Raw genomic sequence first — 20,083 nt, forward strand, 5'->3', positions numbered from 1 at the left:
TGGGTCATTATAAAGTTAAAATAAAAGTTTGATATTGGAGTTATAAACACTCGTGTTGGATCAGTCTGTCATTGATTAAAAAAGGGAAAACAGAAATTGAACTAGTCTTTTTTACTTGCTATGAATTTCAGTGAACATGTCTTTTACTGTCTTATGGCACAATTAATGGGAAAAAAGCCATTCAGAGCCAATATTTGAAAGAAAGGCATACTGTTCATTGAACATATTGTTCAATTAAGTTGTTAAGGAAAATGCTTGTTGGAGTGTTAAGTAAAATGTGTTTGTTTTTAATGGCACTTAGTAGCTTGGCCACTTTGGATTTTTATTTGGTGGGTTAAGGTAGGATGATGATGATAAAATTGAAGAAGGGAAGAAATGGAAGAGGGAAACAGCAGCAGTTACAATAAATAGTAACAATTCAGAAGGTTTTTTCCAAGCCAGACTCGAAGATTCAGTCACTGACTTTTCAAGTACAATTCAGGAGAAAGTATTTCCATGGAGTGATTCATGCTGCCTCTTACATGATCTGTTATTTGGGCAGGTAGAAGTAAAATTTTACTAGTTTAATTTTTTTGCGCACTGTACATTGTGCACATTGTATTCAAGAACCTCAGGTAGGTTCTAATGTTCTCAGGTTGGTAGAAATATCAAACGTTTCTTCTTTTCTTTGTTGCTGGTTCAATTTATTGGTGCGTGATTCTGTTTGGTTTGGTGGGAAGAGTAGTATTTCTTTATTATTTTCCCTTTTATCAAAAATGAATTTTTTTACTTTTTCTCCTTGAAATCTTATGTTCTCTCGTGAATTTGCAGCCTCATATTTGTCTGTCCAAAATACGTCTAACAGACATCCACAGGATTAACAGGAAAAAAAAACCCAATACATTATTAAAGTCTCTTTAAAAAATTGATAGCGTCTCCTCTACAATACATTACGACTTCTTTGCCTCCTGACTTCTTTGTCGCCTGCCTTTGTAGACTGCAGGCTTGTTTAAATTCCTAAGTGTAGTACATTCACCTAGGGCGTATGACTTGTTAAAAGTAACGTCATGCAGATACCTATTCTGCAATACAGTGGGTAAAATGTCCCACCACTTCCAACATCAGCAGGAATGCTTTCCAGCTATGCTTATCTAGTAGCAAAAGATGCAGCATAAATTCTGTATATGTAGGTTTTTACAGGGATGTTTGTTTTTGGAGAGTAATTCTGTGGCAAGGGATAGATTCATTGGAAATCCCATCACTCTGATGTCATAAGCTGCATATGGCTGTGAAGATAACTTCTGTGTGAGGTAGCTGTCTACTAAAAAGTGTCCATTATTATGTATTCCTAGTTCTCTAACAGAATTGCTAGCTGGACTTATGCATAGAGCTTAGCCTTATTGCAATTGTTTTTCCAGCTATACAATGGAAAAAATAAGTATGTACCATACAGAGATGCAGAGGAGGTTAATCCATCAATGTTTGTATAGCATTTCTAGACATTCTTATAGAAGGGACTGTAGAAATGTTTACATGCAGGCGGCTATGAAAAAATGAAATTGTATTTCTACTAGTTACAAATTTTCTGACAGTAATCACATGAACTTTGTTTTCAGTACGGGCTAAGTTCTTTTATGCAGAGCATTCATTTAGAATGGGATAAATTTAACCTGTTTCTCATCACCTAAAATTTAGGTGTGTGGTCTAAGTTAGCCATCTGTGTTCATGCTAGAGAGGAGAGAAGATGGAATGAGTTTCCCGTTATAGTTGTCTATCTTCTCACATTGGCTAATTCAGCAAATCTAAGAGGCTAGCTTGATGCTTAACTTCTAAATTCTTAACGTTTCTTGAGATGAATTCCATCTCTCTAGCAGAAATGTATGGCTGTAACTCTAGGGGACAACCGTCTTTACAGCGCCTTCACGTAAGTACTTGGAGCTAGTTCAAATCTAGTCTAAGACTATCTATTCTACAGGTAGTACAAAATGAAAATTTCCTTTTGATAGAAAAGTGTAATTTCTTTTGTGAGCAATTATTCTTTTGGCAAAATGTGTTTATGGAGAATTAAAATGAGATTCTATGTAAAATTCAGGCGAGCTGGCTCCTAGCAAGGCAGTGTAGAAACCATGGAGCTACAGTGCTTGGCAGGCTGAGAAGCCAAATCAGCCCATGACTATTCTAACAAAGCAAGCTGGCACAGGCAACCCAGACATGCCTAGTAATAGGCTTTCTGGTAACCGTCACAGTTTTCATGGCTCTGACACCCTGCTGGACTATTGTAGTTTGCTGCTTTTTTTGGAAAGAAGCCGGTCCTCCAAGAGTTTGGAACTATCTCCCTTAGACGCAGTTATTCAAGGAGGATTTTCTCTTATTCCTTTTGCTTAGTTTTTAAGGCAGTACTCACTCCCAGAAACTCAAATAAAATGGTCCTATTATGTAGACAAGTGAAGCATGTCTTTACCTCGTTCCACATACAGAATACGTGAATGTATGGCTGTTTATTTTTCACATTTTTAATATCAGTTGTGCTTGTTGCCACATGAAAATATAAACTGGAACTTGAGCATCTAGATCTCAGAAAGGAAAAGATGCATTTTCTTCTCTGAAGAAAATTACCCTATGAGTCCCCAATAGTGTGCTAACAGTATTAAACCTCTGAACTGTGACACTCATCTTTCAAGTATTTTATGGCTCAGCTACTTAAAAGAGCAACAGGCTAATTCTATATCTCAGAGTCGGGGGAGGCAAAGGAATGAATTCCACCCCATGGCCTAATTGATAAGTATTGTAAAATAATTTGCATCTGCCTGAACGTAATATTGAAGAGTTTTGCAAATCTCTATCCAGATCCCATTTTGAAATAAGCACCAAGAGAGTTTTGCTTATATTCATTCACAAAATAACTCATCTCTGCAGTGGAACTTAACATTCATCATTCAGTAGCATTTAAAAGGAAAACATGGATTGTAACTGATACTAATAAGCATATATTTTTTTGCATCTGATAAAATGAAGTTGAGGTGATATCCACCTGATAAAGGATGTGCATCATCTTATATTTTAGTAAAGCAGGTTCATAAGACGAATCCGCTGGAGTATGAGATAGAACTGCTTTAAACTGAGGAACTGTTCTGTAAGCAATGCTAAGACATAATTAACAATGATTTACTTCTTAGAGGATTCAGTTTTCTAGTATGATAGTGACCTAACTGTAATGAACCATGTCTTCTTGTTACGAAAAGAAATCAAGCACAGTTTTTGTACAGACCTCTCGTGTGTCTTGCCTGACGTCACACTCTTTTCCCCAGATGCACAGATTTGTTTGTAGGGAAATGACAAAGCATATCTCCAAATTTAGTGTCTCAATGCGATAAACATGTTTTACTTTACGCACAGGAGATGTAAGCGCGTTCGTCCACACTTTACGTGTTTCTTACTTATACTTTGACCCAATAGAAATTCTAGCTTTCTAGTAGCTTCTCATCCTTTGGAAGCCAACAAACATTCACCTGTTTTACCGTATTCGGTACATCTGCTAAGTGAATACAGTCTGCATGGTGTGTAAGTCATGTTCCCAGTTACTTTCATGATCAATTGTGATACGGGTTTCCATAAATTAAACTGTTTTAGAGAAATAATCTGTGCATGATGAGTGCTATTTATTCATGATGACACTAAACTAGAAAAAGCAAAGCATATTTCTTTTGATATCCGTGAAACTCTGATGTAGGATTTATGATATTCAGACTCAGTTCTGGTAACTCCTGTGTGAATGGACAGTAAAGGTATCAATAAAAGGGTGTTTTTAAGTTCTGCTTTCTACCTCTTTAAGATACTTTTTCTTCATAGTGTATTTAAGACCACATGGTTTATGTCCATATTTCAGTAGCCTACATTGATGAAAAAAGCAATTTTCTATTGATACCCACCCAAAGAACCTCAATCAGCCAAACAATTCAATACTTTTCAATATTAACAGAAAAGCCCTTGTCAGTAGTGACCAACTTGTAGAAGTAACAACGGTGGGAAAGCATCTTACGAAGGCCTTTGGTGTCAGCAGCGTAGAAGTCGGCAGTATAACGGCATCTACGTTACAACAGTTCTGGAAAAATTTATAAATAAGGAGAGTACAGAAAGAAGAAAAAGTGCAAAGAGTTTGGAGGTAAGTATTTTCTGAAAATTGAAAGAATGAATGTCTGGGGAGCTTGAAAGTGATGATAGGCTCAGGGTGATGCCTGTGAGCTCAAAGTATTGCTTACAAAATCCTGAAAGATAGAGACTGTGTGACAAGTAATTTACATCCTCAAAAAAGGAGCATGCCCGCAGTGACATCCGCTTGAGTCTAGTCTCATTTCCCGTCCAAATCAAGAGTTTTCTCAGTGAAGTCAGTGTGATTGTACTGATTTAAAACTGGTGAATGATCAGAACCGGCCACGGCACTTTAGAATCCTTAAAAGTCCCAATCCCTAAAAAAGCTACTGGTGCTGGTAAATGAGACCATTTTAGATAGAATAATCCAACCTGATTCTTGGTAATGTGAAGGGTGTGGGGGTGTGTGTGTACATATATAAAAGTAGGCAAAGCAGGACTGACATAATACAGTACAAGCATTTCTGCCTGGGAGTTGACAGTAATGCTCTGTAGCTGCTGAGTCATGCCTATAACCTGCTATCACATCACGTCTGCAAATATAATCAAAGACAAACTTGATATTCACATTGCCAGGAACTCCTGGCAGTTGAGGAGGAGACAGCATTTTCTGAAGAAGACGCCTAACAAAGCCAAAAGCAAAATACAGAAAATCACTATATGCTATCCAAACAAGGCCTTCAGCTTGCCTTGTTAATCTAATGTAAGACAAATTTTTCATCCAGAAACTTTTCATTTTTAGGAAAGAAGAATATATGTTTTCTTTCCATCCTAAAATTTTGAACTTCACGTAACTTTCTCACTATAAAAGACTAATACCATAGATACCAATCAGAGAGCCTGCCTAAGCATATAATGGATAGTGGCATACTTCCCGTCTTTTCTTATGTAATCTTTACACCTATACCAAAAATATTCATGGTCTTGTGAATAAATACTATTTGATTACTGTAAGAAAAATGATTTCTGAAAGGAGTAAAGTTGAAAGCTATCACAGTTCATAACTCGCTCATACTGCTAATGAAAGTTTTGTAGAAAATACATTTCTGATTATTCTTATTCAAAAAATTCATTGAGGTGTCCAAAATCTAATATGGCTTTCTATCAGATCCTGACCGAATGATTTAGACCCCTACATAAAGGGTTAATTTAGTTTTATTGTCACGTAGACGTTGCAAAGAAAACTACTTGCCTTCAGTATGAACACAATAGAAAAGCAGGGGCAGGCCCCACACTTAAAATTGCATAGTAGTCAATGGAAAATATATATTAACAGAATCAAAAAAGAGGATAAATATGTCAACAGAATTGACAAAAACCCAGAGACTTTTTCCATGTGTGGAAAAACAACTTCCTCTAAATTGAATTTGAGATAACAAAATAATTTGGGAAGGCGGCTCAAATCCCATATAGTTACAGAGCCAACACATACTTTATATATTGAGCTTCTCTAAACTCTGGAAATGTTTTCTTCAATCTTCTGGGAAGCTGAGATTCCTAGAGCTTGAAGTATGGATTTACATTCATGTTTGCGTCCAGCCTTCCTCAAAATTAGAGGTAGCTTGGCTTTCATATGAGGTAAATAATATATAGTAAGGACCTATGATGAATATTCATTCACTATGCAATGTTTACATCATATATATAAGATTATTGAGTTTCTCACATTTTTGTGTTTTTCTCCCAGTAATTCTGCCTTTTCTGGTGTAGCATAATGAGCATTAGCCCAGGCCTGTCTGCATCCTGCGTACGTTTGTGGTAGTTTTAACGTGAATTTGCTTTGATTTGAATTAATGACTTTTTTCATTCAGCGTCATCAATACGGTGAGTGTGTTGGCAAAGCTATGGGCCAAAACAACCACTTTAAAGCACTTGTCACAAGGTATTTCCAGAGCATGTATTTCAGGTATGTAAGGAAGACTTTATTGTGGACAGCTGATCCTAAGGCTTGCGTTTATCCACTGAGAGAATAACCCATCTTGTGTGCTCTGTGGCCAGTACCTTTGATTTGACCCTTTGAATAGCATTTAACACCTGAGTGTTATTACATGCTTTCAACAAATTGATTCATATAGCTGACAGGCCAAGGATTATTTATTATTCAGTGAAAAAATATTGAAAGTGAATCCATTCAGAACAATTAGGATTTGATCATGGTCAGTTCATGAGCTGAAAATGAGGTGACATTTTCATCAAAAATATTATCCATGTAGATTATTTGCCGTGTGCCACGAATAATGCTTCTTCACTCTTCCTCTAAAATTAAAACATGTGTTACTGAAAAATAATGAGCACATTAGTTAGATACCCTGTAGTGAAGGAAGAGGAGTGTTCCTCTCTCTCTGTCTCTCTCTTTGTCTCTCTCTCTCACTACTGATTGCAACTATTCAAATCTCTTAATGCAAGCATCTACAAAAGTTGCCAAGAGTACTTGAATTAGTCTTGTGTATTGATAAACACAGCAAAAGAAACTCTTGCATATGAAAATGTTCACCAGGTGGCACAGCAGCTTTGCTTTTATTAACAGAAAACTTTAGTAATAGTTTGTGGTTATTTAACTTGTGTGGTACTCAAATCACCAATGCCACAAGGAGGTGATGGATGGCTGCATTAGGAGATTTGCCTGCAGGGCCAGCGCTAACATTTATGATTCCAGGGGGATTTTTTTTTCTTCCTTCCTTCCCTCTCTCTTGCAGTATTCTGAATAGTGCTGCAGTTTTTCAGATTTTCTGACCTACCAGATCGGGAGAGGGTCTGTACTCAAGCTCTGTGACGAACAACGAACTTTGATTTAGAGCTTGAAATTTAGGTCCTGTTATTCTTGAAATACTCAGTCATCTTTTTCTCTATTTCTTTACATTTAGAAGTCTTTGCATTCAGAACTGATCCCTATTGCTTGTATAGATATATAAACATGAATACACCCTGCATACATGGAAGTATAGACAGACCATTAAAACGCCAATAAAATAACTGACCTAGGCTTGTGACTGCTTAATCTTTCCGGTCAAAGTCACCATTGTAGCCACATTATGGCACCAAGAGCAGAGATATTTAGCAGTTTTACCAATGTTTAAATCACCTATCTGATTTTGGAGGCATGCTTTTAGGTGGAAAGGGTACTAATTATCGTGGCAAACCAAAGGAAAGCTGGTAGGCTGTAACTGGGACTTGGCTTTGCTTCTCAGAGTAAATCCAGACTAAGAATCTGCAACTCTTATGAAATAATTGATTTATTATTGCAATCCTAGTATATGCAGGTGTTTATATTATGCGACATACACAGAAGCCATAGTATCTTCTTGCAGAGAATCCAGCAGCAAAATTAAATAAGACATGAGATTTCAAGCTGGTGTTGTTTTGTAAACCATTATGTTTCAAAAAGCTCAGTATAGCTCTGGAAGATTTTGGAAGTTAGGAAGTCTTTGTAAATCTTTAATGAATTCTATCAGGAGCTGTATTTCATGCAATATAAAGTTAGAGTCTATTTATTAGCCAGCTGAGTGGACTTATTAAACGGTCATTTATGTTAGTAATCTTCCGTAACATGGAGTAATAATGCCTACCTCATACTGCCATGTAACAGTATGACATAGTATGCTGCATATTAGTTAAGTATGCATATTAGTGATTGGCATTTACACAGTGGCACTGCTTCATTCCAGATCCATTGTGTAACGTGCATCTTTGCACCAGCAAATACCAAAAGTTGCACGCTCAGGACAGACAACCGATGCGGTTTGATCCATCACAGTTTTAAAGAGAGAGCATGGAATTTCGGCACAATTTCTGTACGTGATTCTTTCAGTAACTCGTGATAGCAGCTAAGTCCTGTCATAGAATGGATGTATTTGTCTGATCTCATGCAACTTCTGGAAAGACTTTTCCATTGCTGGGTACTGTGAGCATCAGCCATAACAGCTATGATGACTTAGAGCTGGCTGCAGGTCCTTATTTGCGTTCTGTGCTAGCACAAACTTGCGTTATTTTCATTTGCTACTCTTGATCTGAGACAGCACAAAGTTTCTGCTTTAAGAAATAATATATTATGTATTACTGGTGTCTGCTCAGAACATTTCCACTTATGCTGCCAAAGGGGTTAGTACATTTTAGTTGCAAAACACATTGTATTTGCTATTTTCCTGTCTCTGTCCTCGTCATTACTCTGCTTAACATTTATTACCATTTTAGTGGAACTGTGCAGCATAGTTTTATTTCCTGCAACTTCCAAGTTGTGCTAATATAATAGATTGCCTTGGACTCCCTTATTTATGTCCCTTGGCTTTATTCTTTGATGTAATCTTGTTTCTCTGATGTGAGAAGTCCATCTTGGTCTGTCACTCAGACCGTAGAATTGAATTTTCTTCTTTAATCTGTAATTAATAATGATGTCTCTCAGTGGAGCATTTCTGAAAAAATGTTTTGAATTGAATTCAGTTGTACTGAGTAAAGCAAAAATGTAATATTTTTATTTCTTATGTTATAAAAATTCTTCACTGTTTTTGTCAGAGTCGTTTGAAAGTGTAGCCTTAGAAAACAATCTCAGGCACAGAACTGGAGCTTGGCTAAATTGATTTGCAAAAATATAGATTTTTGAAGGATTTGTATGTTATGGTTCTATGTTCAGGAAAGAAGGGTAGGGAGATTAAAGTCTCCTCCGAAATCAACAGCAAGAGATGAACGCTGAAGTTAGTCTGTGTCTCTGCGGGTACTTCACCCAGCACCAGGTAGTCCCTGATTCATTCAGGGAGATATCTTGCCGTTCTTTGCTAAATGACTCTGTGTTTTCTCTAAGTTGTGTGCTTTGATATGCCTACATATTTAAAAAGAAAAAAAAAAAAAGTCTAGCCTGAACAGGATCTGATTCAGAGCTAAATTTAGGACTTTCTGCCTCTTTGATCCATTCATAACCCACTAAATTACATGGCTTTGTCTATGGTTCAAAATATCTTTTCAAGTAAGACAATCCTACGTGGTTGAAATAACAAGCAGATTATGAGCAGTACTTGATGCATATTTGCCAGTCAGAAGTTTGAGACAATTTTGCAAGTCTCTGAAAACAAGCAAAAAAAAAAAAAAAGAGAGAAAAACAAAAAAAACTGTTTTCCATTTCATTTACCCATTCATCCTCAGAAATCAGTCCCACCTTAGAAAAGACAGGCAGGCCATAGGCTCAGCCAAAGTGTTGGCCAATTTTGTTACAGTTTTCCATATCCTTAATCCCTGCCTTGGAAAAATGAATGCAGAGGATGATTGTAAATATCCAGATTACAGAGGACTGGAGTATGGGATCATTTAGGCAGGTCTTATTTCAATCATCACTAGTTCATATGGTTCAGCAACGTAGTCTCTGGCAATGCGGTGGCTGGAAAAGTTTCATTTCAAGATTTTTACCCTGAAATCAGCATCTGCAACGTTTTTGGAGTTCTGTCAGCATCTCTGTTAGAGGTTCTGTCCTTTTTATTCCTTCTGTGACTTTAGTGGTAATTTTACATTGAAGAAAGCCTAATATGATTGTTAGTTTTTAGTTAATTGCACCAATTTGCTGATCCAGTTACTCCTGTTTCAGCTGCGATGGAACACAGCAACAGGAAAAATATACTTTCAGAAAGGCAAAAAATACTTTCTCCTAAAGACTTTCAAAACTGAATAAATAATAGAATAGAAATAGAAATATATTAGAAATGTCAATGGCCCTCCTGCTGGGAGCAGCAATCTAAGAAAAGAGGGTTGCAGTCCTCTCCTCCCCACGTTTCTCAAATATAAAGGCAGGAAATGTGGGAAGTGGTTCAGAAGACTGAAGTGTGCTGAGCTGGCTTTTTGAAGTGATTAATAGCAGCTAACAGCTCCGAACAACTGAGCGCAGGCACAGAGCCGACCAATGTTTCAAGTGGTAGCTCTGGATAGCATCGGCTGTTCTGTGTGACCGAAGGGAGGAATCAGCAAGTCGTTCAACACCTGTAGACTTCAGCGTGCTCTGGTATGTCCGTCTGAAGCGCCCAGGGCTGGCCGTTCTGATAAATAAGGTGAACAAACCGACCATTCGTTTCATCACTGTGTTAATTCGTACATTTCTCTATTTCTCCTTAGTTGGGGAAAAAAAAAAAAAAAAGAGCTGTTTGAGATAATCAAGTAATTATGTAAAATAGTTTTCCATACCGTCTAAAAGAAAAATATGGTTGGCTTCCCACCTGTTCCTTCAGCACAAGCCTTAATATCTTATTAAAGCCTTTATCATTTAAATGACGATAAGATATAGTATAAAATGCAGAGAGGTTTTACCCTGGAACAATGAGCATCTTTTTTTCAAACCTACGTGCTGGACACAAGAGCACAGGAGCTCTAAGGCTGTGATCAGGCCTCCAAAGGCAGACGTTCAAGTACTCGACCCCACTTATATTACTTGACACTATTCTGTTTCACTTTATTATAGTCTTTAGGTTGCCTTGCCTTATTGCTGAATACTTTCTTTCTCTAAAAGGAAAAAATAATTTATCGAAATAGTATTACCTTATTGGGAACTAAAATGGGAATTCAGTCTAAAGACTTAATAGCTCTAAGGTAAGACTGACACTCTTTTTTTTTGATCCAACTGACTATGCTGAGATTGAATCAATCAGCAGCTTTAAAGCTGTGTTAAGTAAAATAAGTGACCAGCTTATAATGATCTCATATGACTAATAATGATCCTTCACATTTATGGTTTTATACTGTAAGGTTCATTGCTGATCAATAAATATGAGATAATACATATGTACAATAATATATTATTATCATTAGTTTGGATACCTTCCAATGTTTAGCATTCAAATTCCAATTCTTATTATCTTCCTGGTTTCTATAAATATGTCTTCAGTAATACCAGAGTTTTTGTGTTTTTTTTTAACCTCCCTTTTTGGGAAGAAAAAACAGGCATGAAAAAATGTCCTTGTAAAAGTGGTAAATGGAAAATAGCAGCAGATAGGGAAAGAACAGAAAGAAAGGATACAGTGGCATGAGTTATATTTTCTTGTGATGTAAAACTGATACCTGTTATTCACCCTCAAAAGCAAACCACCTGTTGCAGTAATAAGGGTGTAATGGTATAGGGGCTCAGTTATAACTAGTATAACCATCAACTGCAGCCGTTCGGTCAGAACTGACTGAATTGAATACACATGAAATCTGGAACCCCACAGAAACATGGATATTTAAGGTATTACTGCTTGTTAATCACCTCTCTGATTAAATCTTGTCCTCCTTCATCATTGTAAAAATATTTAGAAGAATAATAGTGTCATAATAGAGGCATAAGCACTGATCGTGCTATAAGAAGATTAAAACTGGAAGGGTATGTCAAATTTACATTTATACTTACCAATATGAAGAAAATGTATTATGTTACGCTTTGTGTTTATCAACTGAGAACTGGATTATCTTTATTCAGTGATATAATTTTTCTATTATATGCTGTCTTAACTCAAAACTTAGGCATTGTGCTTTATGCCCTGTTATCTCCATGCAGTGTGGCAGACAAGCTGATTGATCACCAGCCATATTTGATACCAAACATTGTTAAGATGAGCTGAATATATCAAAAAAAGCTAATGGGTAAAAAGAAATTTATGGTTGCTTTTTATTTTATGATATTTTTCATTTAATTACCTTTTTTGAACATTTTACTATTTTTCTGGAATACATACACACACACACACACACAAGAAAAATAATTATCCCATTTAAAGAACTATATTAAGTGTGAATTGGACAACGTGCCATTTTGACAAATCATGATTTCCTATGCTGTTTAAATTTCCTTTAGTGCAGATTTCTGCTAAACAGAGGACATTTAATAAAGCAGCAAACGACTTATCATCTGAATGAGCCTAAAACAAAACCATTATGCATCATAATATATAGGCACCAGACTATGTTTTTGTCTGTTTTTCTTGCAAACAGACTGGCGAGAGCCCCAAAATCCTGAAGATCTCAATGGAAGGAGGACCAACAGCACTGCAGAAAGAAAAACACCCTCTGTGTCATTCACTTCAATAGTGAATTTCGAAGGTGACCCTTCGAAAAGCAAGTTGGAATATATCACGAGGTAACGGTTAACCTTTTCTGTTTTTTAGTTAGCTACTTCTGTGTTTCTTTCCTCAGCTATACTCAGAATCTATAATAAAAACATATGGTTGGGTCCTCATCCAGTTTATACTGAGTAGGGATATATCTCTGTTGTTAAGGTTGCCCTAGTAACGTCAGAAACGGAGATATTCCAGGTGCTTAAAGTGTACGATCAGAAACACAGAGTTTGTAATGAAGCCAGTGTAAGTTTGTCCTGTGAAAGCTAAACTTTAGCAGGAGTTTATAATTATGATGTTCACCTATGTAACTTCCTAGAAGAAGAATGCTCTGCGTTTATTAACTTGCTTTTGATCAAAGTCAGCAAGAAGGAAAGGATTTTCTGCAGGAGAAATCAGTTTTGCTATGTTTCACTTAAAGGTGAAGGAGTACTCTAGTATATACGGTACATTTTCAAAACACCATCTTGAAGAGAAAATGTGGGTAATTAAATGATCACAAACTGTAGTGCAATTAGAAGACTTTGATGAAAGATGTGATTTAAGTAATACAAGTTCTAATGGCAAAAAGAGAAGTTCTCCAGTCAAATGCATATTAATCATCACAGTATGTGTGCTTTGTTAGCTGCTGATAAACTTTTGCTTGCTTGCTTTCTTTCTTTCTTCTGTCCGCTTTGAGTAAACATCCATTCCTGATTGCCACTCATAGCACCAAGTAGAAAAAGTGAATCCTTCTGCAGACTGACAGAGTGACATCCTGTACTCAACGCAGATAGCAGCAGCATCTTTTTTAAGGTGGTTTCCAGCCATGGGAGGACTGGACAATGCTTGGGACAGGCTGATAAAGCTCAAAAAGGCCATAATGATTGCATTCGGGTACCAAATTTCAGCCCCTGCCTACCCCAGCGTTCAGTGTTTATTTGCATGGGAAACATGTTAACCAAAAGAATTTTAGTTATTACTGCTATTTCGGCACCAGCTGGAAGTCTCAGAGCAGGGTGGCCTGGTAAGAACAAACAACCTAACTAGGAGGCAGGACTCGCTAGCGGAGGGGTAGTTGTGTGCTAGCGCACCTAAATGCTGTTAGGAGAAAAGCTGACCTGAAAACCACCGAGTTGGAAAAGATGCAACACAGACCTGGCCTGTACATTTTCCCCAAGTCTTAAAAGTTTGCATGCTATGTTTTTGTGCTTGGATAGAGCAGTGAGGATCCATGCTGCCAAAATATTGTCGTGTGCCCACATGGATAATTTCAAGGTAATCTGCGGACAATTCTGTGCTTTCGTATTCTATTCTTTTTCTGTGAACAGTTCTAAGCCAGTGCAACTGGCTTTTACTTCTCCTTTTCTTATTATCTGTTCAAAGGACTATTTTGAATTAACGCCCCAGTCAGTAGTATGTGTTTGAAAGTGAATGTTCCATAGAAATGTGGAAAAAAATATTTATTAACCTCCCACAATAAGTGAATTGTCTTAGATCTGGGAGCTCATATTGTAGCCGTTACACTATATTAGAGGACAGTCTTAGCTGTGGGGAAAAGACGGAGCCATCTGCAGTCTAATCTGAGTACAGAATTAAACACAATGGGAACATAGAATAACTGGTAAAAATTATGCTACGTTATGGCTCAACGGAAGCAAACGTTGCATAACATGTTTTTGTTTTTATTTTTGCAGTACTTTACCATTCAAATTAATTAAAGAATCTTCCAGAATGAGATGCAATGTTGCTTTGGAAGATACCGCTTTAGCAAGCTGTAATGGGCACCTCAGCATACCTCTGCAAAATAAGCCTGCAGACTTATACCAATTATTGCTGCTATATTATAGATGAATTTTTAAAGTTCCTTATTTCTAATAGCCATTTTTCAGTCTGCTCCTGTCGTTAACGATTTTGCACAAAGTTACAGTACCACATCAGTGTAGTACCTTTATGTTTGTTACTGAAGGCTATGAAGAGATACATGATGAAACTTCACACAGCTTTTCTTTTTCAACACACAGTAGAAACTAGCCTATTTTAGTTTAATCATCGTAAAAAAGGCATTAAATCCACTGCACATCATCATATCTGTAGCTGGTGGAAATTTACACATTTCACTGAATGTGTGTCTAAGGATCTGACTCCAAATTTTAAGGTGAGCTGATTTCTGACTTAGACATTATATATACATACATCATGTAACTGAAGTTCCAGTTAAGGAATTACCTTAATGTAGTAGCACAAAGGAAAAAATCAAGTTAAGTAGCCCTTTGGCACCTTTTAGGGACCTTACCATAACAGATAAGAGAGTAGGCATGGTACTTAGAAAACCGTTCGACTTGAAATGTGGTAAGCATGGTACTATATCTGTTGCTGCTTTTGTTCAGGTGAAGAAGTAGTAAAGCATAGCCTTCATGAGGGGAAGATCCTTTGCCTTATAAATCGTTAAAGAGTTCTTCACTTCTCTGAAACGTGGAACGTGTTGCATCAGCTGGAGGTCTGCTGACAGGTTCATCCTAGCATCTTTTACTGCTTTCAAGATGGGGCACATGAAAGAAATTACAGCTATGGGAAAAAAAAAAAAAAAGCTCCAGTTTGTGGAGTGGATTCACAGAAGTCTGCTTACCTCAGCTTATTGTAACACCTCAGTAAAGAGAGGCTTGTGCCGTAAATGATCGAGAGGAAAACACGCATTCATAAGTATTTCAGCATGATTCATTCAAGCATATATTTTTAAGTGACTACCCACAATATTGTGTAAAGAAGCAGAAGAAGAGGAAAGGCCATTTGGTCTGAAATATGCTCAAAGGGATATATGTAAGCGTGAAAGATTTGCACTGCCTTTGAATTAAAGGAATTTAGGACTTCGTTTTTAGGAGCTGCACTTTTTCTGGGGATGAGGGTAAGGCACTTAATAGTACCTTCTGGATAGTCGGTCTCTTTTATAATAAGGACACTAACGAAAGCTTAGAAAATAGCGCTGTTTGTTGGATTGACTGTGTGACGGTGTAAGACCATCTGGTTAATTTGCACGTTTGTTTTTGTGTATTATCAGCCAGGGATTTATCAACGTGGCAGGAAGTTCCACCCCCAAATGCCCATTTATGATGGGAAAAGCTGTTGGGGGAAAAACCCTAAAACCCAAAACTCAAACCCGGCCCCTTTCCATGTATTCAAGACTAGGGTGTCAGATCCCCTCTGTATGGCAGTAGGCCCTGAACCTAGGGCTCCTCCCTCTTTAGAGCAAGTGCTTTAAACTACAGTCATAATACAAAAGTTGAATTTCGTGAGGAATTTTAAATAACATTGTGATTCGTCCAGTCACACAAGGGAACTTATATTTGGCATTTAGGACGGTTTTTATCAACTTCTCACTAGAAAAAGTGAAGCTGCTGGCATGACCCGCTTTGAGGAGCCGTCGGCTGGCAGGTGGAGGTCCTGTCTGCTCAGCCGACCAGACAATGTAAACTCCCCTTTCAAACTACTGAAAATGTGGGCATTAACTCTCTGTGTGATTCCTTCTCACTAAGGTTTTTGTAAAGGTTACGCTGAGAACCGCCATGCTTGAGTGACTAAGGCCTTATGGAAAATTCATCTCACAAGGCATTTAAAAAGTTAGATATCTACATCTGAACTCATTATTCTGAGCTCCATTTGTTGACTAACAGGGAGGGCTCATCAGTGTGAGATGAATCACCCTCAGGCATGCTTATTTTTTTCTACTTACTGTGGTGAGGAGCGAGGACTGCTGGTTCGTATGTAGGTGTCTACTGCTTAGATACCTAAGAGGAATCTTGCCCTCAATCTCATTAAGTTTCAGTTCCCTCTTTGTAAAAATTTGATTTTATGTTCTATTCTGAATTTTTAGACTGTTTTTATTTGCCATTTAAATATTTAATAGAACACTATCTTCAGCCCTTTATGATACCTTTAGTAGAATTAGGAATCGATACAATCCTATTTTTCTCTTTTACTGATCTGGACCTCCTACCTGTAAGATGTATAATTGATTATTCTCCCATCTGAAGCTCATTAGCACAACAAAATACAAGAACAACAGAAACTGCCATGGGATCACAACCATGAAAGAGGAATTTAGCTTTTGCATTATTTCTGAATGTTTTCAAAATCACTTGTATTTCCAGGGTGAGAAGCAGAAATCTCAGCACTTACAAACTGTAAGACTTTCCGTGCAGCATCCTTCTCTATCTCTCCTTGCTGATTACATTGCTTGAGAAGGGCTGGGAAGATAATCTTTGAACAATTTAAGTTAGTAGTGGTTGTATAAAAGTGTCAGGTAAATCCTAGTTAAAGCCAAGATCCTCCCTTCTCTCTTCTGTGAAATGGCAACACAAAACATAAATCTCTGACCTCTGTTGAATGGATGAGCTACTTCTTTCCCATCAGCATCTCTGGATAGCAGTGCACCCCTCAGCAGCGCACCCCTCAGCTGCACTTCTGCTCCTTCTCTATGGCAGCTAACAGTTGGCTTTTAATTCTCCTACTCCATCTCCTTTTGGTGGTTTTGCTTTCTGTGTAAAATTGCTTGTAACTTTTTTTCCTGGAGTACTAGGTCTCTGTGTTATACCGTTGTAGGCCTCCGTCTATGTGGGGAAATTAGCTGCTGTTTCTGAATGGCTGATATTGCTACCCCTGCTGTCTTCAGTGGACTAAACATGTAATTTATATCTGAAGTGTCTAGGAGTTTGTATGCCTTGTATTTCATTATACTGTTTAGTCAGGAATCAGGGCAGTGGTGTTATCCGGCTAGTACGTGGCTCACTACTTCTGGACTGTAATTTCCATTTGATCACCAGTTATCGAATCCGTGAGTGTGAGATCGCTTGAGTTTCCTTCAGATCATCCCTAACACTGATGTGCAATGCTCCAAAAAAGCTATGAAATAACGTTGCTCATATCTGATGTGCAAAGGTAAACAAGTTAATGTGTATCAGAGCAAGCATGCATTTTACAAGTTGTTTGCTCATAATTGATGTTACATGCAAATTTAGTCTAGCTACAAGCCTTACCAAGATTCTCTTTTTTTCATAAAAAGGTTGACTTGCCATGCTTTTCTTGGGCTACGTCTTAAAGAGCATTACTAGCACAGAATCGGTTGCGTATGGCCTCGAGAAGACCTGCTGTTGTTTGTTCATATTCCAGAGCCGTCACTCTCGTAAGTGCAGTCCTTAGTCCTTACAGGGACTGTTTCTAAATAATGTTTTGGCACTAAATTCTGTAAGTATGTACTAACTTTCATAATTACCTACTAACCCCCATAGCACAACTTTTGTTGAAAGCAAACACAACCTACAGGATTTATAGGGGCACCACACAGTTTTCATTTTCATTACTGAACTGGAAATACAAGTCTTCAGGGAGAGAGGATGAGAACAAAATATCTTCAGATTGGAGGCCATTTAGGGCAAAATTGAAAATCATGTATTTATGTAACAATGTATACCTTAGTGGGTTGTATAACCCTGGAATTAGAGAAAAAAAATATATGAAGACGGCCTATATTGTAGTGTATGTTTCTGCTGCATGAGAGAGAGAACTGTATGTTACGTATAAAGAAGACTAAAATCTTTATTTTTTATTTATTTTTGTCTAGTCAATTTTTTATTTCTACCTATTTTTACCTCTGTTTTCTCCGTTTGCTCAGAGATCAGTGTCTAGTGTCATTTATCTTCATTTACTTAAGTTGGCTGAACAGTGGGAAGGACATTGCTCAGCCTAATCTTTTTGGCAGTCTTTGTCTGACATTGTTCATTATCGTTTTCCTTTCATCGCATAGCCATTTCTAGCTGACATTATCTATTTTTGTTCACAAAGCATTTATCTGGCGATTGTTGTCTAATATTATTAGTCTCGATTCAGTCCTGTCCACTTGGCAATCATTACTTGACAGAGTTCACTTGTGGGTCAACTGTCATAATTCAGTGCTAACAAGAGTAGGAAGAACTTTCCTGAATGTTAAGAAAATATAAATTGGGAGGTCAGACTCACGATAGGTCTCAGTAAGCGTTGTTCTGTTAACGAGAGAGGCTGAAGCCCTGGGTGTAATTTCAGCTTGTATGTGTGTCTTGTGAACATCATACACACGGATGCAGAAGGCACAGCGTAAGCTGTTGGTTATGGCTTCTGTTTAACTTTCAGCTCTCGAGTTTTTCTGTTGAATCCTGTGTGAGCATCTACGTAGCTGCCTGGATGAGAGGCTTTGAATGTGGACCCTTAGTCGAAGAGCTTATTACTTTGCTAATTGGGGAGTATGTAAATGAAAAAGAAAAAAGATAAACGTGCCTTGTAGCAAACACATAAGCATAGAAACATTAACAACTTAAACATTTTATTTTCTCTCTATACTCTCAGTGTTGTGTAGAATTTTTATGATAAAGATGAGAATGTGTCTATTAGTGAGATCTTGTTTTCAAGTGATAGAAAAAATCAAGTATTTCCTTAGTAATCTAGAGTTTAATCAAATTCCAGTATTTGGAAGGTCTGTAATTTAGTTTTCTTTTTAACAAAGCTTTCCAGGACTCTTGCATCTTCTTTTGGCACCTGATATTTTCCCACTTCTTGTCTGCTTTAGCTTCTCCAACTTTGAAATTGCATGTTTTCAATACTTTGGAAGCAGCCTTGATTTAGGAGATCTCAGACAGGATTTTGTATCTTTGTGTACATGAAATTATTTTGTATCGACAATAGCAGTGACTGTTGTTGGATGAGAAGGACCTGGAGGCCAGTACGTTTTAGAAATGTCCTTGTTATATATTGCATAAAAAGTACAAATTAAATAAACATATTGTATATAGAATTATAAAAATTGCAGAGCTGTGTCTTGGCAAGGAAACGATTAGATGTGTAGTTAACAAGAGTATCTTTTGCTATTTGAATGTATTGAGATTAACAGTAATTTACTGACTGGTATCTACTTTTCTCTGAGAAATAATGTGCCATAAAAGTGCTAAATGAACTGGCTCCAAAGTCTTGGAACCATAAATTGTACCGTATCTTTGAAAAACAAAGGCTAGCTGACCTCTATTTCTTTAGTGTTACTCACAAGATGAAGCTGATGAAAATTCACAAAGCCTCAGCTGAGCTATGTTAACAACTTTGTGTAGCCTTAGACTGTGGCAAATAGTGGCAAATACTTAATCTTAGCTTCACTGCAAAATAAAATGAGTTTTCTTGATTTTCATGTGGAATGAAAACCAGAAAACAAAGGTATTCATTGTAGAGCATTTTGCATGTCTATCCTTTTAAAGGATGACATATGATAATTTGTTTGAGCTTCACAAACAAAGTACACTCCTTGTAGTACTGTTATTTAAAGTGAAATAATATGTGCAATGTGTTAAAGTATGTGTACAATTTCTGCTAACATTTTTTTCTGAAGTACACTCAGAAATACAGATCACAATTCCATCTTCAGAAATAAAAGGAATTTTGTAGATTTTGTGTATTTTATATACTTGCTACAGACTCTATGTTTCATATAGGTGTTTCTAAAGGTAGACAAGCAGACTTGGAAGAACTGAGAAATAATGAATAGACTTGATTTCTTTTTAAATGTCAGATGCTATTTCTGATTTACAGTTAAATACAATTCCTATTGTTGATTAGTTCCATGATTAACTCTGTGCAGTCTCTAGACAATTTAGAAAGTAAATTTCAGGTAGCAAAAACTTCATTTTTCATAAAAGGACAAATTTTTTGAAAAGATCTGAGTATATGAATGTTTTCAAATGTTTTTAACCCTTTGCTAATTTAATATAACAGGATTTTTATGGAAAGCTAAAAGTGCACGTTGGTTTTCTAATATAGAATACTCTGATTTCATCGAGACTGTGCAGTTATGCTCTTACTTATGTTTGAACAAATAATGACTGATACTAGATAAACACCAGTTT

The sequence above is a fragment of the Struthio camelus genome, chromosome 9 (genome assembly GCF_040807025.1).
Source record: "Struthio camelus isolate bStrCam1 chromosome 9, bStrCam1.hap1, whole genome shotgun sequence".
Lineage (NCBI taxonomy): Eukaryota > Metazoa > Chordata > Aves > Struthioniformes > Struthionidae > Struthio > Struthio camelus.